Below are 5,637 nucleotides of genomic sequence, written 5' to 3' on the forward strand. Positions count from 1 at the left end.
CATGTTTGTTGTGCAAGGAATGGTGCATGACTTTGCTTGATTTAAGGGTTAAAAATGATGCACACAGCCTGGGTCACGGGCTGTCACATGGTTGTGTGTCACATACAGTCACCTTACACGGCCGTGTGTATTTTTTTTAAGTGCAGTATCCATACGGCCTAGCACACAACATGCGACACAGCCGTGTGAGTCAAAATAGTTTGTTACACGGTCGTGTAACCCAACTTTGAATACACATACGGTTTGGCACACAGCCTACGATACAACCATGTGATCCTATTTCAAATACTTACATGGGATGGGACATGGCCGTGTGTCCTGACTTCAAGTGTTCACACAATTTAGGTTATGTCACACGACTTGGTCACACGGCCATGTGACCCCTTTTTTTGAAAAATTTCAGATTTTCAAGTTTTTCTGAAATTTTTTTATTTGTTTTAATTTAACCCCGAATTGTTTTCAAACTACTTTTAGGGTCTCTTAAGCTCGAATTAAGGCCCATAAGTGTATTTATATCCTGGATTGATTTATTTTTATGTGTTTGTAATTTCTTTGGTTAATTATAGTGAATTGAAGTTAAATGCTCTATTTGGTTCAATAACACTCCGTAACCTTAATTTGGCAACGGAGATGGGATAGGGGTGTTACAATACAAATGACATGTCATTAGGGCATAGTAGGCTTAGTGTTGGTGTATATTTAGCAGGCATTAGTTGCTGGTGTTTTTAGTAGCAGGCACTTTGGGCCGGTGTTGTATTTAACAGGTACTATGTATCGGTGCTGGATACCGTACTGATGGCTTGAGATCCTACATGTGTTGTAGATTCTCTAAAGCTTGTCTTAGCAGCATCTTGTATTGGTTAATGTCCTTATGTTAACTCGTGTGAGCATTACCCTCCTGTGTATCCAAAATTGATTTACTATTGTTCTCCGGGGAAAATAGTTAATTATCGAAATGGAAATGAAACAAGACTTATCTGAATCTTGGCATGTTATGTTTCGATGATTTGATTTATCCAGGTTTAACCATTTGACATGGTAGAAATTATGGAGCAAGGCAAAGGAATGTAATTTCTATGTTATGTATGAATTGTAAACTTAAATTGACAAGTATGTGATGTATAAATTATGGTCAGGTGACTGGATCGGGCATAAGGTGTTACAATTCCAATCAATCAATTTGCTACTTCGTTTCCCATTCAAGATCAAATTCACAATCATTCAAATATCTTTTCTCTTCCGAATCAATCGTGTTTCTCACATGATTTATTCAATTGAGATTGATATTATGAATAACATGAGTGGCAAAATCTCTTAGGGGAGATTAACGAATGAATGAGGATGTGATTAGCGGAGGATTTAGGATTTTCCCGAGAAGGGTTAGCTGGTATGAGTTATGTGTTCTTAAACCACTAGGTTTGACAACCCTAGGAAGTTATCATAGGCGAGACGAGGTTGGCAGATAAGTCGAACCGAGTAAATCATAATTTATCATGGTTGAGAAAGTGAGGTCGGGAGATAAGCAAGTATCAACCAACGAATTAGTTACTTAGAGGACGGGAGGTATAATTGGTTGATCGGTAGCTAATCCACCTTAAAACCCTAATCTGAAGTTAATTACAAACCCTGAAGTGAGTTAATCCTCCTGATTGGTTTATTGATTTAATTTGTCTATTTATTTTTCTTGATTTTTTGTTTTTGCTATTTATTTTTATTTCATCAATCTATTTTATGGTTCATCATAATATATGAATTAATTACTACGACTTAGACTTATTATTGTAAAAAGGTTTACATAATTTATTTCATCCTCCCTTAGGTACGATCCTTAGAATAATTTCGAGTATTTCGTTGTACTAACTATATTACAATTTGACCGGTGCACTTGCGAACATCGCCGTTCTAATTTCTTATATGTTTTTGGTGTTATATTTTACTATAAATGATAGCTCGTTTATAGACGATCACTAACCAAGAAAAGGCGTTATCGATTAAGGATAAGGGGAACAACCGAAGACAAATAGCGACCCTATTGAATTTAAAAGTATAACAAAGTTGGAGAAACTATTTTAAGTGTTGATTTGGGTCCTCTATCATTGTCCCTCTAAACTATACGTTGTTTTGGATCATCTAGATCATTGTCGGTTTTATCTCAAAATTCTTCGTTGTGATCGTTGGCCTGGTGATACTGCCTTGTATCGCATTCAGATTCGATAGCACATAGTCTTTGAGTGTTGGTTCATCCCGTGCCATCAATGGCACTATTGGCAATTGTGGTGGTGGTGGTGGTAAGTCTTGTAAGTGCAAATCGTAGAATAGCGAATTATCACGTGGTGGATCAATTGCAGTAAGCGGGTTATTTTGCATCCGCTTCCTCCACTTATTCTTTATTAGCATATCAAGATCGTATTCAAGTTGTTTGACTCAAGACGGAAAGGTTTTGATCTAACCTGAAAGAAGAAATAAACGAATTTAGAAATTAAAGAAAACAAAAAACTAAAAGAAGAAATTTAAGAACTAAAAATAAATATTTAAAATAATAAATAAATAAATAGACGAAATTTAAAAGTGAAAGATGGATCGAATAAATCGATGGATGTGATGATTAGTTGATAAGTGTCCAATTGAACCTTTTGAGATATAAATCCCCACAAACTCAATTAATGACTCTAATCAACCTTCCAAGAAATCATCCTAGGGAAATTGAAGGATGAAGAATGAATTCTCACAACTCCTTGAAGAAAATTGAGAAGAAAACTATTTCTAAAAATCATAAGAAAGAAATCTTAAACAAACAAACTAATTCCTAGAGTTGAAAACTTTATTAATGAAAACAATCATGTCCCTAATGAACAATGAAAAAGCCTTTATATAGGCTAGCTAAGTGCATCCAAATAAAACTCTAAAATATACTGAAACTCTAATTAATCTAAATAAGAAGTAATTTTAAACTAAACTTTATTGTTTGACTAAGAAACATAAAACTCCTAAACAGCTTAAAATACTTAAACAATATTCAAAATTCAGAATAATTAAATAATAAAATAATAAAACCTAACAAATACAATATTGAAATCATATATAATAAAAAATTAAGCCTAAAAATCTAACCCAATATGAATTACACTCAAATTAAAAGCTCGAAACTCGTAATTTTCGTAATAATCCCATCTAGAAATTTTGCTCGCGCAATCTTCACTAAAATAGTCATAACTTGGGCTTCCAAACTCAAAATTGAGTGATTCAAAGTGCGTTTCGGATCTAAGAGATAGATCCTCGAATTCTATGATATTTATAAACCCAAAAATTTCTGGATCTCATCCAAAAAGTCGTCGCAATTTGATTGATTTTTCAAACTTGAAAATTGACAACTTTAATGAATGGAATTTAATAAATTTCACATCATCTGTGCATGTATCAAAAACAATATGGAGTGAACTTCAGGACAACTTAAAAGGATTTATATGTTGGCATTTTGACTTGAACCTCCATGATTTTTTTTCAGAAGCAAATGTTTCTCAAAACATGTTGTAATGGCCCAATTATTGCTCGGCCCAGTAAACACTATAAATAAATAAAACCAATATGAAAACAAAAAATTAAAAGTCCATTTACATTAAACAGTTAAAAGAAACCCAAAATTACAACCAAACCCAAATAACCAAGACCCAAACCTAACCTAAGCCCAACTAGCCCAATCTGAAAGAACCCCCCGAAACCCTAGCAACCTGCAGCAAACCTTCAACCATCACTAACCGCACACGCAGGACCCTCTTCCATGCGTGCCTAGCCTCTGTCCTCACGTGCACTTCCATATACGTTCACCACCTCCGTACACCTACAAATGGGACAAAAAACAGCGCAGCAAAGAGAGCAAATAAGGCATTTTTTATTTTTTTATTACTTTTGCTTTTGTTTTTGAAAAATCCGGCTATAAAAATTGGCCAGAGAGCCTTTGTATTTTTTTACACGCATACTGAATACAAAAAAAAAGCAAAAAATTGAAGAGGTGATTTTTATCGTGTTCCCTTATTACTTTTTTTTTATTTCTTTTCCGTTTTCGCATCTGTTTTAATCTCTTTTCGGTGAAGAAGAGTGTAAATACAAGAGAAAGAGGGATAGAATCCATACCTAGTTAAGCTTGCCGTCGAATCCCTCATTGGTTCTGATCGAAACTGGACGGTTGAGGGCTCCGATGTTGAAGCAGCGCAAAAAGGTATTAGGGGGCTGATGTTTGTTTGTTAACAAACTGATATAGGTTTCTAATTTAGGGTTTTAATGACTTTTATGAGGAACGTAAAATGACACCGTTTAGGGCCTATTTCAGTGGCTTTAAAACGGTGTCGTATTGGCCATTCAGCTTCAATAACCCGCGCGGTGACCCGACCCGGGGAAGGATCCACGTGTTTTGTAGCGCTTGGGTAAATTGCGCAAACAGCCCTTTCTCTTTCGCATGTTTTTTAAATCAATCCTTTTTATTTTTTTATTTTATCCCGCATTTTTAATCTTGTCTCACTTTAGCTTGTGTTGCTGCGCAGCGTTTTGGGAGGTGGAATATTTCCAATCTGACCCCCATGTAATTCGCGTATCGCAGTTTAGTCCCTTTTCGTTATTTGTGTTTTTACTAATTAGTTTAATACTATTATTAATTTATTATTATTATTGGTACTGTTTTTATTTTTACTTTATTATTTTATTGTTTTTATCAATTTATTTAAATCTTTTATGTGCATAGCTTTATTCTATTATGTATCATTATTTTAAAAAATTTTATATTACTATCATATATAACTATATAATTTTATAATATATTTTTATTTTTATTTTTATTTTTATTAACCCCGAATATTATATACCTTTGATGATTTTAATTCTATATGATGTTTTTTTAAATTCATTTAAATATATTTCTATGTTTTAATGGATTTATAAAATAATATTCTTTTACAATACTATTTTTGTATATATACACGATTGATATTAAATTATTTTCGTTATACATATGATATATTAGAGATTTCATTTTTGCTTTATTTTCATATATAATTTCCTTCTTTAAAAAAGGGGAAAAACCTATTTTATTATATTTTACCTATTTTAATATATTTTGCTTATATCAACTTTTTACATATATTATTATATATTATTATTAAGTCTTCCATTTTCTTAATATATATATTTATATATAATTTATTTTGACTTTCTTCCTATCTAATGTTTATTTTAAAATTTATCAAGATATTATTATTTCATGTAAGGCTATTTCTTTTGAAATTAGCTTTTAATTCATTAGCTTTCGATTGCTAATATGATGCAAGATTATTGTTCTTACATTGCTTGTTTATATTATTTGGTGATTTATCATTCATTAGCATGTATTGTAACTTACAAATTATCATTTTGGATTATACGCTACTCTTTAATCGCATTACATCTGTTTAGAAAAATATCAAAATCGTTTTGTCCATAAATTTTCAAAATACTCGGTATCCAAGATTTACGAGAAGATTGTGCCCTAACTTACTGGGCTTCAATTCTCCTTGTTGAATTTAAGTAATCGAGTATCCTTTTTTACAAACGTAAAAATTTCGAATCAAAACTTATCTCGAGAATTCGAAACATTGTGTCCTTACTCAT

At 32.3% G+C, this 5,637-nt stretch overlaps 1 long non-coding RNA gene across 1 annotated transcript; it reads right to left on the reverse strand.

Moving 5' to 3' along the window:
• Window positions 1-3,586: 3,586 nt before the first annotated feature.
• On the reverse strand, window positions 3,587-4,235 carry LOC107916143 (uncharacterized). The gene is made up of 2 exons (XR_001689399.2): window positions 4,132-4,235; window positions 3,587-3,838 (listed from the first exon to the last, which is right to left on the reverse strand). It is a non-coding gene; the product is annotated as an uncharacterized lncRNA (long non-coding RNA).
• Between the last annotated feature and the right edge of the window lie 1,402 nt (window positions 4,236-5,637).

Source organism: Gossypium hirsutum, chromosome D10, assembly GCF_007990345.1.
Source record: "Gossypium hirsutum isolate 1008001.06 chromosome D10, Gossypium_hirsutum_v2.1, whole genome shotgun sequence".
Lineage (NCBI taxonomy): Eukaryota > Viridiplantae > Streptophyta > Magnoliopsida > Malvales > Malvaceae > Gossypium > Gossypium hirsutum.